Source organism: Lissotriton helveticus, chromosome 2_2 (genome assembly GCF_964261635.1).
Source record: "Lissotriton helveticus chromosome 2_2, aLisHel1.1, whole genome shotgun sequence".
In the NCBI taxonomy this organism is placed as follows: Eukaryota; Metazoa; Chordata; class Amphibia; order Caudata; family Salamandridae; genus Lissotriton; species Lissotriton helveticus.
The window spans coordinates 411,938,104-411,962,064 of NC_136060.1; positions in this window are offsets into that span (position 1 = coordinate 411,938,104).

Here is a 23,961-nt window from a genome sequence, read left to right on the forward strand (position 1 = left end):
GCCCAGATTCGTTGTCACCAGTGTAAGGGCATGCACAGGGCTGCTTTTAAACTGACCTCAAGCTTCAGCAGTGCACACACGCAAGTGCAGAAAGGCTGCTGGTCTCTAAACTGCCATTCCCTAATATTTAATAGGGACCTAAAGGTAGTTTCAAACCCTCTGCCCTTCTATGTACTAGGGCCTTATTATGGAAGTCATGCCAATCATAAGGGTACCCTAACCCATAGTGTACCCTAGTGTATATAGGTGTTTCCACTGTATTCTAAGTGTGTCTTCAGCATTGCACTGTCCCAGGGCCTGGTTAGGCAGAACCCAGGGTCAGTTAGAGTCGGTTACCACCAGTACCAGTCTCCAAAATGTTTGTGGTGACCAGGGCATAGGAGGACTTTACAACACTACCTCATCCCTTTTCCTCTTCACCCTCCCCACCATCCAGGCGATCCTGTCCACCTTTGTCTGAGATGCAGCAAACCAAGATTATTTCACAGACCATCGGCAGTGAGAAGAGCAGTCTTCCCCCAGATTAATCTGTGCACCGGAAGCAAGATATCTTGACTCCTAATCTCAAAGGAATTATGGACCCGGTGCTGAATAGGGCACAACACACAAATCACATAGTATTGCCCAATGGTGCCCCATCTACATTTTTTAGTTGACATGCTCTACATATTTACTGGTAACAAGTAATGTCATAGGTAGTGTCATATACTCCACTAGATGATTGTTCTGTGTGACATACTTTAGTGGATCTACTACAGTATGCCAGAAGTGTAATTTTCACATAAAATACACAGGGCTTACAAGATGTTAGTTAAGTGACTGTTTATTTATATACATACTTCAATGTATCCATATTTTGACGTGAATATTACATTAATGTGTCAATCTGCAAATAAATTATTGAGGATTCCATCCCTCCTCCGGGTTGCTGCTGTTGTACAGGCAGGTTGCCTCTGGTCCTCTTCTTCTACCCCTCCATCCTCTGAACTTTCCAGATCAACATTTTCCAAAGGTGCATTAGTCCTGATACATATGTTGTGTCATATACAGACAAGTATGAAATTGCATATCAGTGGTGGCGAGTATAACAGTTGACTACCAGATGTGTCTAGGCACCTAAAATGGGATTGGAGGACACCAAAAGACCTTTCCACTATGGACCTGATGTGGCCAAGTGCAACACACCTTGTAGACAGTATTTGGTATCCATTCCTTGAGTGTCTGCACTGGTAAGAGTAGTGCAGATTTCCTCCATGACACTCACAATATGCCCTTGGAGACGTCATTGTTAGCTGTCAGGCTTATGACCAGGACAGAGGGGAGGAACCTGGAAAAGGATCCCTGTGATACTCCTGCCAATCTGGCACTGGTATGTTGAAATGTTCCGGACGCCAGCATATGGATGACAGCGAGTAGCTTGGTCTGTGGAGGGATGTTGGCGCAATGCTGGGATGCTGGCTGCAGCCCAGGCACTATCTGGCTCAGGAGGTGGACAATGAACCTCCTCTTAACCCCTTCCACGCTCATGACGAGCTGGGCTCGTCATGAAGTAGCCTCCTCGCACGCTCATGACGAGCCCAGCTCGTCATGAAACATGGGAATCAACAAATCTCAGCACAGGAGGGGAATATGCTGAGCATCCATGGGGTTAAGCCTGCAATGGGCTATGACCTCCTCTTGCCAGAGGTGAATGCGGGTGATCCTCTAGCAGTAGATCCACTCCCTTCTCAGGCACTGCCATGTTAGTGGTGGTCATGACCCTCCTTCCCCCTGCCCTTGCACTTTGTGTGCACTCACACTTGTCCAACCTGGAGTGTAAATAATGCTAGTATTATGGAACTGTCCTCCATGTTGGTAGTCTAACTGTCCCAATGTATCATATGTGCTAATGATCTGAGTAATCCCTGGTGGCAGACAAAGAACATTCTCAGGTATTCTCGATGCTGTGTCTTGCGGTTGTTGTTTTGAACTTCCTGCGACACCGAGGTAATTAGGAAAATATTTCCATAGAACGGATTTGTTTCTTTTGAACATTTATTCTTCTGTGGAACATTATATTATTTGAACAATGCAATTCTCTATGCGAACATTATGTGTGATACAGCCTTCTGTAGCACATGCCAGAAGTTTTCTTCACCATCACGAAGAACGAACTTTGCGAAATAGAACAAGTAAAAGGCATTTCCTCGTGTTGCTAAAAAGTAGATTTCAAGGACAGAATCGCTTGATTTATTGTGAATCTCCTGGCACCCTTGTTCTTTGTGTAAAGCAGTAGACATAGGTGGGTGTTGTTCTGGAACTGCAAAATTTCGTCTGTACATACAGTGAAGATTAGTGTAATTAATGCTCAATCTTTGGTTACAGCTTTTATATTAATCGCTTTGACTCTCTACAAAAGGGGCTTTCAAGATTTATGACAAGTACTATGAGAAAATCAAGATGAGAAAATAGTGCTATGAAGAACCTTGCTGGTATGTTTGTTACTTGTCTACATGTACAGTACATTTTACGGCACTTTGACTCTAGGGGTGCTAACCATTTCTTATTCTACTACATATTAGATTCCACCGACATAAGAGGGCCAGTCAGAAGAATAGCCCACCCTGATCCAGTACGCCCATGATCCAGTTCCTGTCCAGACGTAGATCCAGAGACCTGGATTATATTTTTTTGTTTCCTTCCCATTCCCTCATGCCTTTGAGAGCTTCCGATGGTGCTGTGTTCCTATTATCAACGCTACCAAGGTCAGCACTTAGATGGTATTGGGTCCAGTCATGACCCAAGGGGAACGGAGCAGTTGTGCAGGTGAATGATGCATGACATGGGTGGTGGTGGTGGTCTCCTAGCCGCAATAGCAGGAGGTCCATGGCGTTGTTGAGCCTGCCAAGGATGATTTGGTGGAGTTCTCCTATTATCCAAGGGCCTCATTTTGGATGCCCTAACAGCACTTTTACATCCCTGAACGTCACTTTTTTTACGTTCCGGTGGCGCAATGTGCCACAGCATTTTTACAAGGCAAGGTAAAGCCACTTTACGTGGGTTTTCATGGCCTTGGAAAAAATGTGCCCCTTTCACCCATTTTATGTGCCCCTTTCACGCAGAAAACTGTGTGAAAGGGGTGTTCCATGGGTGTTACTGTGTGTGTTCCCACGCAACGCCGAGGGACTCGGAAGTATTCTCAGATTTACGAGAAATGGTAAACCTGGGAATGCGTCAAAATTTAGCACCAGCTGTGGGGTGGCATTGGGGAGGCGCAATGGGGAGAAATGTTTTGATTTCTCCTCCTGTTTTCCTTTGTCTATGTATGCTGTATTCTGAAGCACACATAGAAATAGGAAATTGCCTGAATTGATTGATTTTGTGCAGGGAGGTGTCCCTTCCTGCACTAAACCAATCAACCCTACAATGCAGGCACCCTTGTACCATGGCACAAGGGTGCCTGCTTTGGCGTATGGCAGCCATTGTGCACCAACATTGGGGAAAAAGACAGGAATGTGCTGTATCTTATTGATAGGGCACTTTCCTGTCCTTTCGTTTTGTTGCAGGGCAGTGCAGCAAGATTCCTTGTGGAGCTGTCCTGCACCAAAACCTCTTAAATGAGGCCGATGTGTGGTTGCACTATTTTTAAGACCAGATCATTTCTGATGTTAAAAAACTGCCGCAAATGGGACTTAGCAACAGTTTTTCTTTTTTAGCGATGTACAATGAAACCCTTGTAAATATCGTGTTGTGTGTTTTGCTGGAGGTTTTACGGGAAAACACCTACCTTGCATCTAATTTTCGTTAAGTCATGCTAACAGCAGTGGCGATGTAAAAAATTAACATTAGCGCTGAAAAAAAGCTGCTAACTGGACTTTGCAGCAACTTTATATATGGCAATTAAAAAAAAGCTGCTGTAACATAAAAAAAATGGACGCGACGTTAGATCGTTGTACATATGCCCCCAAAGCTCTCGAAGTATACAACTATCAAAAGAGTCAATAAAAGACCTCCATGCCAAATCTGCAAGTTTACATTTTAGACCAGCAATGTTCCAGGAGAGAACTTTCAACTTTTCACTCAATGGGAATCATGGGAGATATAGAAATACATTGTTCATCAACATCCTCTTTAAGTTACTCTCTGTTGTTTGTAGCCCGGGGAAGGGTCTCCAGAAATATTAGAAGGGTAATGGTAGCAACTTTGAGTGAGACCACCCTAGTCACAGGAGGATTATACTTTAATTTAACATTAGTGGGCGCCTTACAAGAAGACCCAGGCAATTAGTTATTCCACCTACCTCATGGCGCCCTCAAAATATATGAACGAACCAATGAAAAACATTTATGCACATTACAAATCCAGAGGATCACTTTATTTGTCAATGTTTCACTGTATTATCTAGCCCCAGGTGAGAGTCGGGGCACGTTGTGCATATAAACAACCACATCCATGCCATTGCCACAGGCACATACAACACTAGTTAGTAGACTTTTAGAAATAGGCAATAAGTTGACACTTTGGCTAGTATGATGATCATAAGGAGAGGGTTTTCCAGGAGGCTGACTTCATTGGTTCTGAATAGAGATGACTATTACTCCTTACTGGTGCACGCCAGGCAGGTTAGGCATAGGTCCAGGCATAGGTTTCCCAACTTTGTCCTCAGGATCAACCCTTTTTAGAGAAAAGGAAGGAGTTGGTCCATGACCCCAGGAGATTAGATGGTTGTTTCACCCAGAGGAATGGAACGATATCCTGCAGAAGGAATAAAGAGTCCAGAAATTCAGGAATGTGGAGTACTTTTGTAGTAGGAAGCACGTGTGACGAACAGGCACAAAACGGAATAGAATTATGTCAAAGTAGGAGCTGTGTGTCATTAACAGTGAGAGAGTTGCTCGTGTGGAAGAAGAAAGGGTAACATTGAAAAGTCCGGTTCCGGGTTGTTGCGAGCAGTAAGGAGACGCGAGGAGAGACGCGGTTGAGTGTCCGAGCTGTGAGCCGTGAGCTGCGAGTCACAAGACGTCGGGAGACCTAATCTGACCCAACTCGGACCCGGTCCCGACACGTCCCACTGAACTTTGACAGTAATTCTGGTGCATAAAGCGGGTCCCCGCTACCGGTTTTTGGGATGCTGCACACGAGAAGGCGCAGAGACGCCGCCGTGAGGACGGGCGTGGCTCTCCTTGTGCTCTCCGTGTGCTTGTGAGCAGCTTCTGGACAGCTTCTGAGCAGCATTCGTCCCCCAAGGCTTGAGGAGACAAACAGAACACTATTGCGAGGTGCTGCGAGGAGACACGGCCGAGCGGCTGTTCGTTGTTTGTGAGCCGCAAGTCACGAGCCGTGTGTCGTGTGCACACCAGGAGACTCGGGGGAGCTTTGGCCAATTTCTCTTCTGCTGCTCTTCTTTTCTGGTACGTTATATATAAGCCATTCACAGTCCCTGGGTAGAAAGCAGAAGTCAAGTGCAGGATAATACTGTTGTTGGAGACGTTATTAACCTTACAGATTGTGAAATCAGGATTTGAGAAGTTACCCTTGTTAGTATTTGCCTGTTCCTTTCCTTTTCCGTTTTTTTTGGACGCTGTACGAGGTGACGCGGAGGAGGAAACACGGGGGTCTGTGTGGAGCATGAGAACGGCGGTTGGCAGTGCCACGCCGTAATTGAGCTTAGCTAAATTGCAACTGTATTTGAGTGTGAGGATTCAGAAAAGGGGGTGGTGATGAACAGAGTGTCTGAATTAAGCAGACCACTCTTACCCAGTCCAAAGATCAGGGCTTGATCCATCACCGTTATTTAGCTCACTGCCCCATCCCAGCTCAGAACCTGGCTATATGCAAATTAGTCTGTCCCTGGCCCAGTGCATCATGGGAACAGGGCAGACCAAACTACCAAGCCAATTCTTCACCAGAAAGGAGACAAGCTACCAGGGACCGGTTTCTGGCATTTCAGCCTCGTCGGCCCGGCTTGCTTGAATCCTGATGGAGCAGTGAGCAAGGGACTCATGTCTGAGTATACCCTGCCACACCTATAGTGGCCAAAAACGATTCAGAAAAGGGGGTGGTGATGAACAGAGTGTCTGAATTAAGCAGACCACTCTTACCCAGTCCAAAGATCAGGGCTTGATCCATCACCGTTATTTAGCTCACTGCCCCAGAAACCGGTCCCCGGAAACTTGTTTCCTTCCCAGTACAAGAATTGGCTTGGTAGTTTGGTTTGCCCTGTTCCCATCATGCACTGGGACAGGAACAGACTAATTTGCATATAGCCAAGTTCTGAGCTGGGATGGTGCAGTGAGCTAAAAAACGGTGATGGATCAAGCCCTGATCTTTGGACTGGGTAAGAGTGGTCTGCTTAATTCAGGCACTCTGTTCATCACCACCCCCTTTTCTGAATCATTTTGTCCACCACAAGCGTGGAAGGGTATACTCAGATGTGAGTCCCTTGCTCATTGCACCATCAGGATTCAAGCAAGCCGGGCCGACGACGCCTGAAATGGCAGAAACCGGTCCCCGGAAGCTTGTTTCCTTCCCAGTACAAGAATTGGCTTGGTAGTTTGGTTTGCCCTGTTCCCATCATGCACTGAGACAGGAACAGACTAATTTGCATATAGCCAAGTTCTGAGCTGGGATGGTGCAGTGAGCTAAAAAACGGTGATGGATCAAGCCCTGATCTTTGGACTGGGTAAGAGTGGTCTGCTTAATTCAGGCACTCTGTTCATCACCACCACCCTTTTCTGAATCATTTTGTCCACCACAAGCGTGGAAGGGTATACTCAGATGTGAGTCCCTTGCTCATTGCACCATCAGGATTCAAGCAAGCCGGGCCGACGACGCCTGAAATGGCAGAAACCGGTCCCCGGAAGTTTGTTTCCTTCCCAGTACAAGAATTGGCTTGGTAGTTTGGTTTGCCCTGTTCCCATCATGCACTGGGACAGGAACAGACTAATTTGCATATAGCCAAGTTCTGAGCTGGGATGGTGCAGTGAGCTAAAAAACGGTGATGGATCAAGCCCTGATCTTTGGACTGGGTAAGAGTGGTCTGCTTAATTCAGGCACTCTGTTCATCACCACCCCCTTTTCTGAATCATTTTGTCCACCATAAGCGTGGAAGGGTATACTCAGATGTGAGTCCCTTGCTCATTGCACCATCAGGATTCAAGCAAGCCGGGCCGACGACGCCTGAAATGGCAGAAACCGGTCCCCGGAAGCTTGTTTCCTTCCCAGTACAAGAATTGGCTTGGTAGTTTGGTTTGCCCTGTTCCCGTCATGCACTGGGACAGGAACAGACTAATTTGCATATAGCCAGGTTCTGAGCTGGGATGGGGCAGTGAGCTAAAAAACGGTGATGGATCAAGCCCTGATCTTTGGACTGGGTAAGAGTAGTCTGCTTAATTCAGGCACTCTGTTCATCACCACCCCCTTTTCTGATGTATTTGAGTGTGAGGGCTGACCCGGCTGACCCGGGGCAGATCCGGAGCCCACTTCAACTTTGAGCAGGAGTGAAAAGAAAGAGCGGGGGAGGGAGCCACCCGCTGCTGGTGTTGCTGAAGTCAGCGGAAAAAATGGCAGCAGTAAGGAAACAACTGGATTAACTGAATCCACTGCTGGAGCCGTTGCGCTGATGATTTGAATCCCCCCTTTCCGCAGCTGGTTGTCCCCACCCGGCTCCATTTGGTTCTATCTGGCTCTATTTGACCCCATTTTATTGGAGGTGAGCAATTGCGCTGTAGCTTTGTGGGGGGTTAGCGATTTATTGATCTGCTTGTGTAAGTCCCACAATATATTGCCAACTTAAGCCTGTAGTCGTCAGACAATGAGATCAGGCCGTCAGTGTGGGGCATTGCCAATACCAAAACAACGTCAAAAGAACGAGGAAACTATGGATATTGTGCCCCAATCCAAGCTATGCCAAAAAGATGAGGAAAGCAGTGGTGTTTGTGTTTCTATAAAGGAGCATACGAATGAGTCCGCTAAATTGGTTGTTTCCCCCACCGACTCAGGTCAGGATTGTAAAAATTTAGTGCATGCTACCCAGCCGTCCATTAAGAGTTTTTTCTTTAAGTATCATCAAAAAAACCTCAAAACATACAAAGAAATAAAAATATTAATGACACTGTAAATGCCTGTGTATCAACTTCTTCACCATCATTGCCATTATGTGGAAAAAGGATTCACCCCTGTGCATTAATAGAGTCCAAGATGTTTTCAGAACTAGAAGACTCAAAAAATGAAGCTAACTCACAAGAGAGGATTAACAATCTTGAAAAGGTGGAAAAAGTTGGAGGGCTGTCAATGTCCAAGTTTTTCTTATCATCTTCTGGTCAGCTAAAGACAAAAGCTCAAATTTATTTGCATGACTCCGCTGCATATCATACGGATTTAACGACGGTTAATGAACCTCAAGATGCCAGACAGTAGGAGCCGTGTAAATTGATAGCTGGAAGTCACAAAGAGACTGGATCGGTGATTGATATCTCCTCAGGTTTCGATCAAAATATAAGTGAGGACGTTTTTGTGTTAGATTACATTACAGAAGAGATGGATGCCAAGAGGGGGGCCTAATATCAATTCCCGCAACAGTTGAACAAGTATCCAGCCCAAAAGGCCAACCTAACAAATTTGGTAATGTAAGACCTTTTAATTTAGACCAGTCAAGCATTATTCTGGAGAATAGTTTTATCATTAATAAATCACTATTGGTTCCAGGTTCAGTCAGTGGTGAAAATGCTCCCATCGTAAAAGAGCAAAATAAATCCACAAATATAGTTTTAAATAATCAGTTTAACTCAGTGGATTTATCTCTATTAACTAAATTTGATGGGAACTTTCAGGCCTGATCTGGTGTTTTAGAAAATCCCATTCCTGAACCTGAGCGAGGAATATGGGAATGTCTACTCTATACTATGGATTCAATTACTAATGCCCTTATTTTTCATTCGGATAAATTAGATATTCAGGTAGATATTTTAAACACATTGGCATCACATGTAATAGGAATTGATGCCAAGCTTCTCCAACTGACCAAACTGTTTACTAAGGTTCAAACAGATAAAGAGAGTCAGTTGATAACCTGTACTTGAGCACATCTGATTGATAACATCTCAGATGTACCTGCAAATATTAGCTCCATGGTAAAGGAAGTAAAACTGCTGTCAGATAGAAAAGCCCAAGGTAATGAAGAAATTATTAATCTACCTGATGTAAAAGTAAAAATAATGGTCATGTCCAATCTGGGTCGTCTACTAAAGATAAACCAGCCATATCAAAAGAAGATAAAAAGATCAGAAATGCTAAAAAAACTGATATGATTAATCAATATGCAAATGATGCCATCAATTTGAAGATACCTAAGGTAACTACTGTCAGCTTTAAAGGTATCAAAAATAAGGATCATTTGACAGTTGATGAGATGAAAAGTGATTGTTCAGAGTCAATTCAAGCATTAAGTGTCCAAACAGGCAAAAAAAAGGTTAAGGAAAACCCACCATTAAATATCACAGGTTAAAAAAAACCCTGAATGAGGTAGTAACTAAAAACCCCAAAAAGCCTAAAGAATCTGAAATAAAAGCCCTATTTCCGATTTTTAGATCTACGGAAGATTCTGTAGTCGACACAAAATATAAACAAAACGGTCAATCTACTGATAACTTTATACAGGATGAGGTTATGCCAGTTCGTGGCCCAAAGTTTCTTATCCAGTAAAGTCAGGGGTTATTGTGTCTGACTAGCCTCGTAATGAATTGGCTGAACAACATGGAGAACAAAACACCCTTAATTGGAAAATTGTTAATACTATGGATCTTCAATGTTCAAATAACGATCATGCTGAACAACCTAGTATTCATGACCAAAAGCCCCCGGATCAATGTTCTAATGATGATCAAAAGCCACTGGAGCCATATGTATTAAGTCAACTGACAGTTCCTGTTCTGGCTCCTGTTATTGGGACGAGGGTATCAGTAGAGTCTAGAGATAAGGATGAAATAGAGGCTTCTGATTTTTTGTATGAAATGAGGAAAGTAGCTTTATGCCCACTGTACACTATGAGAGGTACCTATGATATTTTGAATCGTGGAAATATTTTGAAATTATTAAATGCAATTACAGATTTTAAGGATGTAATATCAAATGATTTGGAATCTGTGGCGTTTAAGAAAGATTGTAATAACCTCGGTAATTAAATAACTGTTACAATCTGGCAAAGTGATGATATCGTTAGTAAAATAATTGCTAATACTAACAAATTTGAGAAATGGGGTATCAAAGTCTGGAGAATTCAAGGGTCTCAGTATCCATCTCTGCTGATCCCTAATAAATCCCCTTGTAGCCCGGTCCTAAAGAAGGGTGAACAAAAAAAAGACCCGGCATCACATGTTAGAGTGCTGAAAGGTGCCTCAGGTTCATCAACAGAGTTGAATTTGTTATGTGGTATTAAGATCAGAAGTTGTCAGCCAGGTCTACGAACATGTGAAGAGTTAAAGAAAGTCCCCAATCTGGTTGAGGATTGGAGCTGGCTTCCGTCGATAATAACAAATGTAAGCTCAGTAAAGAAAGATTGATGCCGGTCCTCGCTTGAAAACGTACTAAAACCTTACAAACTTTATTCTTGGAATACAAATGGTTTTAAATCCCTTCCTGAGGCCTCCAATGTAACTAGATTTCTAAGAACTTTTGATATATTAATGCTACATGAAACCTGGAACATGTGTAGTGAACCCCTTATTGGTTACTTTGAATATTTGAATGTTGCAATATGTGAGGCCCTCGGGGAGGCCTCTCCATATATGTTTCCTTGAATCTTGACGCTAAGCATTTTGAGATTGATCTCCTGGTAAAATATATACAGTGTGTCAAATTAATCGCTAAACAATCTATTATTTTTTTAAACGTTTATTTGAGCTTTAAAAAAAAAGGTTAGATCCACACAACTTACACATTTATGGGAAATGGTCAAAGTGCTATATTATGATCACTTAGATTCAATGATCGTTATCTCTGGTGATTTTAACATGCATCTTTTATCGTATAAAAAGCGGAATATACCCTCAAAAATGTTATCTCAATGGATGAATTGTGAGTTTATAAAATGTAACCTAAATATTATGAACGATGATGGTAACACACCAACGTTTAATAACACAGGTAGCCCTTCCATAATTGATTATTCAATAATTTCTGAGAAACATATTAATTTAGTCCAAAGTTATCATGTAGTTCCAAGGATTGAGAGCGATCATAAACCACAAGTTATCTTTTTTTCTTTTTCTTTTGATTATTTGCCAGAATCTAGAATAATCAAAATTGCTCCCACCCCTTTTAGCCTTAAAAGGTTAATATGGAATGATAAAACTAGAAAAGGTATTTAAGAAATCCTTTCCCGGGGAGGAGCCGCGCCAGCGACCAAGATGGCCGCTTGAGCATCGGCTCTGCCGGCCGCCACATCCTGACCGCCTATCCGGCATAATATCCTGTACCCCGTCCCCACTATCTTGTAAGGGACCGTCACCTGAGTCACTAGGTGAAATTTGGGCTTGATCGGTTGCTCCGGTGCCTGACTATCGTCGTCGGAAATAATTGGGGCCTGCGACGTCGAGGACCGGGACCCCGAGTGTGTCACTGTCCGGTGTGTAGTGCGACAACATCGGCCACCGAGACCGGAAGTGGCCGGCCGGATCGTCATTTGCTGTACCCGGGTGGCGATCGGAGCATCCTTGCCCTCTCTGCACTACCCTGCTGACTATCACCGTACGACCCCTTCTCACTCGACTGAGAAGTGGCGGGTTTCTCCTGCTTTTGCGGTCGAGATGGCGGCACAGGACCTCGACAAGACTTTACCAAAGGCCAATAGATCGAACCATCAAGTCCAATCGAACCGGATCGATAAATATGCAGTCTCCAGGGGATCCCCGTCAGAGGCGAAGCACTCTCTGGTCGGCGACGATCCGACCATGAAGGAACTGATGGCGGCTATCAAGGGGGTTCAATCCTCCTTGGGGACAATCGACACGAAGTTGGACACGGTCACTATCGAGGTGTGCCTCGTCAGGGCCGACCTCACCAAAACTTCCGAGAAGGTCAAGGACTTGGAAGTAAAGATGGGGAGCCTCATCGAGGATGTATCAGAACTACAGAGGGTGGTGTCTGATCTCAAGGTGGCCCATAACCAATTCGATTGAAAGCTCGACGAGTATGAGGGTCAGGCACGCCGGAACAACGTCCGCATCATTGGGGTTCCGGAGCGGTCGGAAGGGGCCACCCCGGACCTTTTTGTCGAGGATCTCGTCCTGCAACACCTTAAGCCCAAGGGTCTGAGCAAGATTTTCACCGTGGAGACGGATCATAGGGTGCCCGGTGGTCGCCCGAAAACCGGGGCGCTTCCCCGCCCCATCATCGCCCGTGTCCTGAACTTCCGGGACAGAGACGCCATTTTACAGTCTGCGAGATCCTCGGGCCCGTTGGCCTACGAAAATGCTTCCTTGTTGTTTTTTTCCAGACTTTACCCGGATGGTGCAGAGACAGCGGCAGGGCTTTGTGGCTATAAAAAAGAGACTTCGAGATCGGGACATGAAGTACTCGATGATGTACCCGGCGCGCCTTCGGATAGAACATAGTGGCAAGACTTGGTTCTTTGACTCCCCGGAGGTAGCGGCGGACTGGCTTGATCGACTCGGGGACCCTGGTCCCGAGGGACACACACAGACGGAAGACGACGAGTGATGCCCTGGTTGACCAAGACTGTGTACATTTACTTTATTGGTGCTGAGGGACTGACGGGGGGTTTGTTGCTCTTTCACTTCACCCCTCTGCAATTTATCATTTCAGTTTCATATCTCCTTGTTTTGCGGGGGGGACGTGGGTGGTCTGGGGTGGTGGGGGCTGGCTACCTGTTGTAAGGTCCTCCTCCGTTTTTCTACATTTAGTTCTTAGTTTGTGGGGGTGACAGGCACACTGCGAGTTGGGGATGTGTACATGTTACATGCAGGGGTGCAGGGTGGGGGGAGTTCTATCAGGGGGTTGGGGGGTTGGGATGTTGTTTTGTTTGTGGTTTGTGATAGATGTATGCAATGGGATCCTTTGGAACATACTCGCTCGTCATTGACTAATGGCTTCATCTAGACAGGGCCTGAGATTCTCGGTCCTTAGTTGGAACGTTAACGGCCTGGGCGACAGGATAAAACGCACTGCCGTGAATCAATTTATTAGACGGCGATCACCAGATGTTGTCCTGTTACAGGAGACCCACTTGTTGGGGAAACGCTGTATGGCTCTGCACAGGGGTGGCTATAAGCTAGTAGCGCATGCTGGATTTACTTCGGGCTCCAGAGGGGTGGGCATACTGGAAAAAACTCGTTCCCATTTACGATCCAGTCTACCTGGTCTAACAATCGTGGACGCTATGTCGGTGTTTCTGGAGCTTGGGAGGGTAGAAAGGTATCATTTCTCTCTGTCTATGTCCCCCCATCGCTGCAGGCCGATACATTTTGTGACTTGGGTCGGTTGTTTCTTGCTTTGCCCATGGGCCTCATGGAGATCGGTGGTGATTTCAACGCGGTTATGGATGGTGAATTGGATAGACTCCCCTCCCGCGCGTTCTTGCCCTCCCGCAGGTGGTTGCCTGACTATCTCTCGGTTTCTGGATTGATTGAGCGGCGGAATACACGCAGACGTCTGCGGCGCACTGTTCCCTCTCCTGTATTGACTATGTATTGTTGCCGGCGGCCCATGCGGCTGCGATTAGCGAAGTGACACACTTGGTGAGAGGGGTCTCTGACCACTCACCAGTGTGGTTACGTTTGCGTGTAGGACGGGGAGATGTGGGTAGGATCGCTCCCATCCCCGCATGGCGCTTGCGAGACCCGATGGTGAAGAGGGAACTGGAGCGTGTAACTAACAGCTATTTCAGTGAAAACGAGGGCTCGGTCGCTTCCAGATGCTCCTTATGGGAGGCGTACAAGACAGTGGTTCGGGGGAGGTTCTTTCCCTTGTTGCTGAGCAGAAAAGGAAGAGGAGGGCAGAGCTGGACAGGGTGGAGGCGGAGCTTTCGACACTCGAGACTGCTGTTTCCTCCGGGGGCGACCCATGGGCGGATCACCGCCTTGGGCTGCTCCGGGACGAATACAAAACTTTAACTCGAGACACCGCTAGGGCGCAGCTGGACGCCACTCAGGATAGGATTTACGAGCAAGGCGATAAGGCCGGGAAACTGATTGCCTGGCTGGAGAAGGGCAACTGGGGCTCTCGACTGGTCCCGGAGCTGCACATCGCTGGCTCTGTGGACACGTCGGACCCCCAGCTGATTGTAGAGGAGTTTGCCCGTTATTACGCTGAGATTTATACCTCCTCGGGCTTGTTTACTGAGGCTGATAACTCGGATATGTTGCGTGATATTATCTTGCCGGTGTTGTCGGAGGATGATAGAAAGTACCTGGACTCTGCTCTCACTAACGACGAGGTGGCAATGGCCATTCGGGGTGTACATTCTGGTTAGGCCTCTGGCCCTAACGGTCTCCCGATTGAATTGTTTAAACCCCATGCCGATAGATTGGCTCCGTATTTGAAGGGTATGTTTGCAGAGAGCCTGGAACGTGGTCAATTGCCTTACGACCAGCGGATTGCCAATATAGTCGTCATCCATAAAGAGGGTAAGCCTCGGTTGGACTGCTCTTCGTATCGTCCGATCTTGCTGTTAAACGTGGAGCCCAAGGTGTTGGCAAAATTGCTCCCCACGCGCCTCGTGAAGGTTATCTCCACCCTGGTCCATCCCGATCAATCAGGCTTTATGCCTAGGAGGAATACAGCTCTCAATCTCAGGCGCCTTCACGGTGTCTTGGCCAGCGCATCTTCTATTCACGAACCTGCCATATTGCTGTTCCTAGACGCCACTATGGCCTTCGACCGAGTGGAATGGCCCTATCTTTTCACGGTGCTGGCCAAATTGGGATTCGGCCCGGCTTCATCGGCTGGGTCTGCCTCCTTTACTCTGCTCCCTTGTCGCGAGTCGTTGTGAACAATCACAGATCTGGTGATTTTTCTCTCGGGCGTGGCACTCGTCAGGGGTGCCCCCTTTCACCGTTGCTGTTCGCTCTGGCTCTGAAGCCCCTTGCAGCCTGGGTGCGCTGGGACCGCTCGATAAAGGGGTTGCGTTGGACCCCGGAGTGGGAAGACAAGATTTCGCTTTACGCGGATGATGTCCTGTTGTACCTGACCCCCCCCCGGGCTTCATTGATAGTGTTTATGGACGTTCTTGCCATCTTTAGCAGGTACTCTGGCTTTTTAATCAACTGGGCGAAGTCAGTTTTGTTTGTACTGAGCGGGGATCCGCCTAGGATGCCCGCGAACTGTCCCGTGAGGGTGGAGTCGACTAGCTTTCGTTACTTGGGAATCCATATCTCCCTAGACCCCACAGTGCGCCGTCGTCTAAATCTGTTGCCCCCTTTGGCCAGGCTTTGGGCAGACACGGAGCGTTGGAGGGCGTTGCCTCTCTCCATGCTGGGTCGCGCTACCCTTTTCAAAATGATGGCCCTTCCGCGCTTTTTATATGCTCTTCAGAACTCTTTTGATCCTGTGCCCCCCTCGTATTTCCGCGAGATAGAGTCTCTTCAGCGTGGCCTTCTGTGGGAGGGAAGGCCACGTATAGCTCTTTCCAAATTGATGTTGCCCTGGTACGATGGTGGAATCGGCTTGCCGAATGTTCGCAAATATTATTGGGCATCACAGCTGGCTCCCATTAACCACGCGATATATGGCTCCCCGGGTGACCCGGGTTACGCAATGGACCGTGGCCAGCTGCCGGGGGGTGAGTTCACCCGAGTTTTGTATGCCCGACGTGGCCGTTTCCCGCTGAAGGGGCCTACCTTGTGCTCCACAAGAGTGTGGCACGAGGCTAATGGAGCCCTTTGATGGGCTGGACGTCTGACTTTGTCTACGCCGCTGTGGAGCTCTGAAAAGCTTGGGATGCTCTGGAAGTCGAAGGGGTTTGATCGGTGGGACCTAATTGGCATTTTGCAGATTCGGGATATATGGGGCAAAGATGGAATTTTGACCTTTGAGGAGCTACAGGCCAAGTACCAGTTGTGTGACACCGAGCGGTTCAGTTACATCCAGATTAGCCATGCATTGAATGCGGTGGTGTCTAGCGGAGAGGCGCTGCCGGAGGCTTCCCCTCTGGAAGATCGCCTGCTTGATGGCCTCTTGCCTACCAAAGCAATTTCCCTCACATACCGAAAATTGATTAATCATTCGGATGGCCCACTGGTGCGCCTTCGCGAGCAGTGGGTCGCCGATGGTCTTGTCCTAGACGACGAGGATTGGAGGGAGGCGGTGCCATCCCCTAAGGAGGTGGCAGTTCCAATGAGGCTCCGATTGATCCAGCTTCGGATCTTGCATCGCTCCTATGTGACGGGCCTGGGCCTGCAGAGGATGGGATTGACTGAATCGCCTGCGTGCCGCAGGGGCTGTGGGCTGCCGGGGTCATTCATACACATTCTTTGGGAGTGCCAGGAGGTCTGGGAGTTCTGGAACCGTATACATGCTAAGATGAGTGTAGTGTGGGAGATGCGGGTTGACCCCGAGTCACGGTGCTGTTTGCTCAATGTGTGGGAACCCACGGGCCTGCCGCTTCATGGCAGGGTGTGGGTGACTCTGGCGTGTGCGATCACCAAACGGAACATTGCACAGCTTTGGGGGGCGGCTCGGGCACCCAGAGTTGGGAAATGGATGGAAGATCTTGATTGGTTGCTGTTTAAATGTGTTTTGTTTTCAATAAAAAGAATTAAAAAAAAAAAGTCTTACTAAAACAAAACGATCATTGCATAGGAAGGCAAAAGGATCCTCATATTTCGCGATATTCCAACAAATTAGAGAATTGAAAAAAGGATATAGGAACGAAATTTGGAAAACTAAACAAGCATATTATGAAGAAACTTGGTCTAAATTACATTGTGCTTGTAAATCAAAAGAGTTGCGGCTATTTTGGAGTATTATCAATAACTTGGAAAATGGTAATAACAGAAGTAATAGTGCCAACTTTTTAAAATAATTTTAAAATTGCTCCTCTAGGCCCACAGTGTGACGATAGTAAAGTTAATTTGACTAATCTTTGCAAACAAGTGACAACTGAAAACGGTGAGTTAGCCCTAAGTGTCTATGACCCATTAAGTTCCCCTGATTAAGCATGAGCGCAAAATCCGCTCCGATCGCGGATTTTGCCGATTTTCGGCAAATCCGCGATCCGCGAACTCTCGCGGATTTGCCGAAAATCCGCAATCCGCGATCGGAGCGGATTTTGCGGTCAAAAGTTCAAGCGCGCCTAATTAACGATGGCGCCGGCAAGCTGCCAGCGCCCATCCTGCAATAGTTACTTAATTAGCTTCAACAGGAAGCTCTAACAGATAAGATACAGCAGGGGCTCGAGCGCCTGCTTTATTTTAGCAGTTGGAGCTTCCTGTTGAAGCTAATTAAGTAACTTTTGCAGGATGGCGCTGGCAGCTTGCCGGCGCCATCGTAAATTATTTCAACAGTGGTGTCTTCTTGAATAAATATGAAGGGCAGGGTTCATTCGGGCACGACGGTCCTGGCACAAAAAAATAAACCTCAACAGGAAACACTTGCAAATATCAATAAAGCATGTGCCCTAGTTGAAGCTTAAATTCAGTGACTCATTCATCAGCCCAAAAATTAATCTGCTGCTCTGATCGGTCTCTGACCTTTTATACACACAAGAGGCATGCTCGCATGGACGCCCCGTCCGTTTGGCCCCGCCCACACACTCGAGGTGTGCACCGTCTTCCCGCCATTTACCCACTATGATGGACATTTCACTCAAGGGACCCCTGCGCACTTCGGCGCGATTGCATAGTGACACACACTTGGTCGCTGGAACTAGTTGAAGCGCAAATGCAGTGACTCATTCAGCATACGAGCGCAACCTCCGTGCTGTTCCTGTGACCAGGGGCTTCTGTCTCTTAATCTGCTGCTCTGATCGGTCTCTGACCTTTTAGACACACAAGAGGCATGTGCGCTCGCGTGGAAGCCCCGTCCGTTTGGCCCCGCCCACACGCTCGAGGAAGCCCCGCCCCCAAATCCGCAAATCCGCTGAATCCGCGGATTTTGCGGATCCACGATCCGTGAATCCGCTGAATCCGCGAATCGTGGATCCGCAAAATCCGCCCATGCTTACCCCTGATAATGAGCCATGGTCGGTTGACAAAGTCAAAAAAGCAATAAATAAGATTTGATCAAACGGAGCACCTGGCCCGAATGGAATGCTGAATGGCATTTTTAAAGTAAACCTAAAAGATTGGCCAGAGGTATTAATGCTCCTGTTCAATGAAGTGTTCAAAACAGGCCTGATTCCAGAATCATGGCAGGGAAGTATTATTCAACCAATTTATAAAAGTGGTCCCCAGGACAACCCCGCAAATGATCGATTCATAGCATTAAGAGATGTAGATGCGAAAATATTTGCCAGTGTCTCTTGGAGAATTAGAATCATGGGCCATAAGAAAGGATTTGATTCCAAATTTACAAACTGGTTTCAGAAAGGGAGAATCAACGTATACCAATTTGATTTTATTGACATTGTTAGGTGAAAGAGCCAAATATAGGAAATAAAGATTGTATAATTGTTTCATTACAAAGCCGCCTTTGATTCTGTGCCCCGAAATGTACTTTGGTCGAAGTTAACTAATTGGGGTATATCTGACACACTTTTAAAAATGATTAAATTATTATACTCTGATACTTGGGTACAGATTAAGGTAGGCGATGGTAGACATACGACTCGTCGCATAGAAACCAATATAGGCCTGAAACGAGGATGTGTTTTGGCTCCCTGTCTTTTTAACCTGTTTATGTCTGATCTTCCGGCCCATTTTAATGACATCAATGCCCACTCCCATTTTGTGTCAGGTAAAGAGATTAAATATTTACAATATGCCGACGATACCATTTTACTTAGCCAAACTGTCATAAGACTAAAAAGACTAATTGATTCTTTTAACCTATATGTTACACAAAACGGCTTAAAAATAAATATTAAAAAAAACCAAAATAATGACCGTGGGAAGAGGCAAATTAGGAATAAAAGAACGGAATATTAATGGTTTGGTTATTGAATGTGTAAAATCGTATAAATATTTGGGAATCACATTTGATGATAGTTTGTCTTTTAGGCAGCATTTGCTTTTAGAAAATTGGGAGATAAGCTATTATGCCCAAATTATGATCACCTGCTGAAGGTTATGAAAGCGAAGTTAATTCCATCTTTGGACTATGGCTCTATTATCTTCCGGGCCAAAGATGCGAAAATCATTGATGATATTGAATTAAGGTCATGTAAATCAGTTTTTAGGATTCCCAGATATATTAGTCGTGCCAATATAAGACTTTAATTTGGTCTAAAGAAACAGTTTTTAGCCCGACAATCCACATTTTTTATGTTTTTATTGACACTATCTCGAGCTGAAGAAGGTTTCCTGGCAAACCTGTGTTGGTTTGAGATATTAAAAAGTGAATATGCGAGTAGTTGGCAAACTTATTTAAATGAGTGTTTACGTAATTTTGAATGCCCAAACCAAGTAGATGAAGGAAGGAGCAAAATGGTTGATAAAAAAATAATTAATCAATCAGCTGCTCTATTGTCTACCATAATGGATAAAGATGAATTAAGGAAAAAAACATCTGTGGACAATAGCTAACTCTTTTGTCAAATTGTCTCCTCAACCATATTTGTTATTTCATTTAAAACCTTTGATCAAGAACAAATTCATGTTATTGAGGTTTGGGAGATGTCCAACTAAAGACGGAATCCCAAAATGGGAGAAAAAGTGGCCGTCCAACCTTTGTAGGCTATGTGGGCTGTGTGAAGAAACTCTACAGCACATAGTCACCTTACGCCCAAAATTGCTAGAAGAGCGGAACATGGTTTTAAGGCTATGAAGGTTAACAAAAAATCGATAATGATAATGATTTTAAATGTTCTTAGGGAGTGTGTGGGCTATTTTAGGTTTGTGTAAAATTCATTGATATTTCTGTAAGATTCTGCATCTAATGTTACTCTATAATAGTAGACAATCTTAGCTGCTAGCATAAGGCATTTTAATTCTTGCTGCTATTTGATGGATTGTACTTTTTAAATGTGATTTTATATTGGTGGATAGCATTTTATGACTTTTAATGTAAAAAGTTTACCATGACGAATTTAAGCTCCTAGCACAAGGCACTTTAATTGTTATTGGTTTATTATATATTTTTGCTGCAAGCACAATGCACTTTAATTCCTACCTCATGTATCGTACTGTTTAAATGTAATTTTATAATGACTGATAGCACTTTATGTCCATTTTTTTAAGTTAAAAGTTTGCCTGACGATTTTAAGCTGCTAGCACAAGGCACTTTTATTATTGTTGGTGCGTTGTATATCGTGTACCATTATTAACCCTTTGCGTGCTGGTGACAGAACCACTCCGTCACCAGCCACGGACGCGCTGTACTAATGACGGAGTGGTTCCGTCATGGCCCGGCCACCGCGCCTGCGCGGCATCAATTCCGCGCCTGCGCTGAGCGTTCTATTGAGCGGGCGCGGCCGTGACGGAACCACTCCGTCACAAGCACAGCGCGCCAGTGGCTCGTGACGGAGTGGTTCAGTCACGAGCATGGCTGCGTCGTGCGCCCCCCCTCGCCCCCAGCGCCGTGGCGGAATTACCGCCGCGGCCAAGGGGTTAATCTAAGGGGACTATAGATAACTTTTGCTGCTAGCACAAGGCACTTTAATTTCTGTTGATGTTAGCACAATACACTTTAACCTTTGTTGTCAATTCGGTTGTTTGCAAATTGATTAACTGCAGTTGAACAAATCATGGTAGGGCTTATTAGTAGATCTTATCTTGGACGTAAGAACTCACTGTATCTGTATATTTTTAACTAGAATTTGGTTTGGATATGTTCTTTGCTGTTTGTAATGATTTTAATTATTCAACAATTAAACTTTACTTACTTACTTTTGTAGTGGAGATTTAATGGAGGCAGTTACTGTAGGAGAGGGATCATTAATGAAATCAGGATAGTTAATTGTTGCACTTGTTCTCTAAGCTCCACCAGCTCCCATTTTAAAGCATTCACCACGTTAAATACATCCCAGTTCAAAGGGCCCTCCTGGGCAGGGACATCATTATCCATAGGAGGTTCCTGTTCAGCTAGAATTGCAACACAATTCTCACGTGGCACCATGACATCCTAGGACTCTAACACAGGAGTAGGTTAACAAATTGCTTCAATTCAAGGTGACTACCTCTGAACACATCCATTGACAGCACTAGGGGAGCAATTGACCCGGCACTCTGGTGTGCATTACAAGATTTTTTTTACAACAATGTTCACTAAAGGATTTCTTTTCGCTTTATACTTAGAGGGAGAAGGTGCAGGCTTGAAGATGGACTCCACTTCATCAATTAGCTTATTAATTTATTTCAGTTTATTATCATCAGACAACTGGTCAGTTGTTTTTTTACAGTGACATCCCCTGAGGTGTCTCTCATGCCTTCCTTTTCCCCATTTCCTTGAGAGGCGAGAGCTGTACATTCAACTAACTCTACAGAACCAATGAAAAAGAAATTATGGTGTAAAAAACACCATTTACAGTTAGAGAGCCAAGATATGTGGGCCAGCCTATTCTGGGCAATGATGAGCGAATACAGCCCCACTGTTGGCTCCAAGAATCATGTCCCTGGTCACTTCCTGTGCTGTGGCGTGCACCTACTGTATTTAGGCACCTGCCTGGTGTGTGTCCTGCAGGCCCGCCTCCTTGCAGGTGAGGGTGTTGTTGGTGCTTGGAGTCCTTTGCCTTGTTCCAGCGGCCTATAGGAAATATGTCATAAACTACACTACCTATCTTCACATTAATCACTATTAATCATAAGTCAATCATAAGGCCCATAAACTAACATGACATATTTTGACCAACTGAATCATGTGACCTAATTAATCTGGTCACAATTTATATACATTTATATACAACCGCGGTAAATGTATTCATCATATTTTACAAAACCCTACGAATTAATTAAGCCACTGTGGTGATAAGATCTTGCTAATGGCAACCTAAACTCATGAAATAACAAGTCCAGCTTGTTTTCCAAAGTAAGAATTTTATTTTCTATTTATTTTAAAATTTGCATTAGAAATCTTTATTAAAGCATTTTTATTAGAACCATTGCAAATAGTTATGACAGTTTTATGAAAATTAAAAAATATTATTCAAATAGATCAAATCCTAAGTCCCTAACTACGTTTACTATATTAAAAAATAAAGAGTAAAGTCTTTTGAGAGTTCTTACGTGCTCCAAGGAAAGTTCATCAGCACGATACCCTCCATCAAAGGTCAGCAAGAAGCAACCTTCCTCTTCCACGGGGAAGAGTTTTTACACCTTTCTATGCTAAGCTAATCTAAGTAAAAGTATAACTTTCTGCTGAAATCGGAGTCCCATTGGCTGTCAAGTGACACCATCGTGTCATTCCATTTTTTCAAAACATCAGTTCCGTCACTTTCTTAGAGTCCATTGTCTCTAGTTTTCGAACAACGAGGGTTCCTCCAGTTTGCAACATTTAACCGAAAGAAATTCATTTGCTTCCTCGGATATGAAATTGTCACACTCTCCTCTGCCAGTTCCTGGCCTTGGCTTTGCTTGACTGAAGAACAGTTAGCTCATCACAATATTTTTGTTTCAGGCAGCAGGAATATTTCCATCATGGACTCTCTTTTGCTCCGAGCAGAATTTAGCAAACACGAATGCACTAGGCCCAAAACCACTTTTCAATAACTATTATATAAACAAACACGAGAAAATAATTAATGTGAGAAATACAGTTTGTTCTGTTGCCACCCAGCATAGCTAATGATTAACCCATTAGACTAAATTACCTAGCTGAAAGCACACAAATAAAGCAGCATTTATATCTACCATTCTTCATTTAATCCAACAGGATTCTTTATGCACCTGTAAAGAGTAAAGTGACACCACATAGACAAGAAAGCAAAATAAGCTCATGCCATTATTTAAAACAGCTGCTATTAGTTATGACATAACAATAGACAAGATTAATTTATTATTTTCCACATAAATGAAAATGCAACATAACGCACGTTTATGAGCACATATGTTAATAACCCTCGTGTCTTTTGTGAATGTAATTTTTAAAACTAGGTTGAATTAATACACACAGAGCACAAATTGTTAGCATAATTAATTACATTATGGAAGTGTGACTTCACGAGTTGAAATGAAAACATTTTTTAAATCTCGCTCCATCAACTCCCTCATCTGGTGATTCCCAAATCACCACACCACACCCAAAATTTAGTAAATTTATCGAAAAATGAATATGGTTCGATTTCACTGTGTTAGTATTTCTAAAGATTTGTTTCAGCAAAATCTTTACAACTATCATATTGAGCTCTATGTAACTCCTCCAGCTCTATCTCCCTTTCCTGTTCCTTTCTGATTTTGTAAATTCTTTTCTTTTCCTTCATGTCTTTCTTTCTCTTATGTAACATGCAACTAATCTTTGTCAAAACTATCACAAAAATTATAACAAACAAAAGTGTTAGAATCTTGCCAAGAACTGAACTACCAATTTCTTGAAACCAGGTTTTAATAGCTTGAAATCTTTTTGAAAGACGTTCTGTAAAGTCATCTTCTTCTAAGGGAACTATTTCTGAATGCATCTCTGTGATGTTTTTAATGTACATTTCAATATTCTTGCTCTCGTCAGGGATATATGTACAGCATTGCTGAACATGTAAAATGCCGCAAACTCCTCCCTCTTTTGCTAGGAGTATATCTAAGGCAAGGCGATTCTGTATCACCATTGACCTAACCGCAATGACCTCGGTATCCACTAATTGGAAACCACCTGCTGTGTCAGTGGATAATCTGTCAACAAGTGTGGACAATTTTCTGATTCTTCCTGCATTCAGGGTTATAC